Below are 1156 nucleotides of genomic sequence, written 5' to 3' on the forward strand. Positions count from 1 at the left end.
CCCATACAAGTGAAACCTTTTTGTCTATTAGAAAAAAGGGCTTTTCTAAATGTAACAGTTGCTCTGCCTGTAAATATATGGTACAGACCGACAAGTTTCTAAACAGTAACCATACAAAACAATATAATATTGGATACACCCTTAATTGTAAGACCAAAGGTGTGATATACTGTTTAACTTGTCCCTGTGACCTTAAATATATTGGCATGACTACACGCGAAGTCCGCTTCAGGGTCCTGGAACATACAAGAAATATCAAAACAGCAAAACGGGACTTGGACTCATTTAAAAAGATAACATCTGTAGCCAGACATTTCCTACAATACCATGCGTCTGACAGTACGTGCTTGTCAGCATTTGCCTTTGATAAAGTGGCCCTAGGCATTAGAGGTGGGGATTTGGAGAAAGCACTCCTTAAAAAGGAATGCCGCTGGATCGTTCTCCTAAACACGATGCAACCTATGGGACTTAACGATTCCTTAGGGTTTGCTATGTTTCTGTAGCTTATTTCTGGAAACTGTATACACATGAAATTTTGCAGGTCCAATAAATCGTTGTAAATTTGTGAAGAAACATGCCCTCAACCTCTCAAATTTAAATTACAAACCATTTCGTCTCCTCTCTGTTTTACTATTTATATTTTTAAATTAATGATTTATTTTTAATGATATAATGTGATCATCTACTCTTTCATTCATTTCATCAATTCTGCAATGTGCTTTATAATAGCTTTAAATGTAATACAACTCTATTCTATTAACATGTATGTCCTTCTTTTGTCAGTGCACTGATATATGAATTGATATCTGCATCCACGTCAGTCTTTGATGTGATCGGTTGATGACGTCATCAGATAAATATTCTACTGACGTCTGATCTTGCACAACTCCTGCCTCAGAGTCATCACTGTGATGGGATCATCGCCTACACAGACGCAGTGCTATGCAATGATTGATATAAGTCTACATATGTCTTTAGAAGCTGTTAAACCAATATTAGTAGTACTGTACTGCTGACACAACTAAGACTGTGATGAATAGCGATGTATACAACTTGGGACTCTCCAGCAGTACAAGTACTTTCAAAAATATGATTGCTGCCTTTTGCCCACGATCTTGTGCATAATGAAATGACAGAGATCAAGTCCAGATGATCA

The sequence above is a fragment of the Ascaphus truei genome, chromosome 5 (genome assembly GCF_040206685.1).
Source record: "Ascaphus truei isolate aAscTru1 chromosome 5, aAscTru1.hap1, whole genome shotgun sequence".
In the NCBI taxonomy this organism is placed as follows: domain Eukaryota; kingdom Metazoa; phylum Chordata; class Amphibia; order Anura; family Ascaphidae; genus Ascaphus; species Ascaphus truei.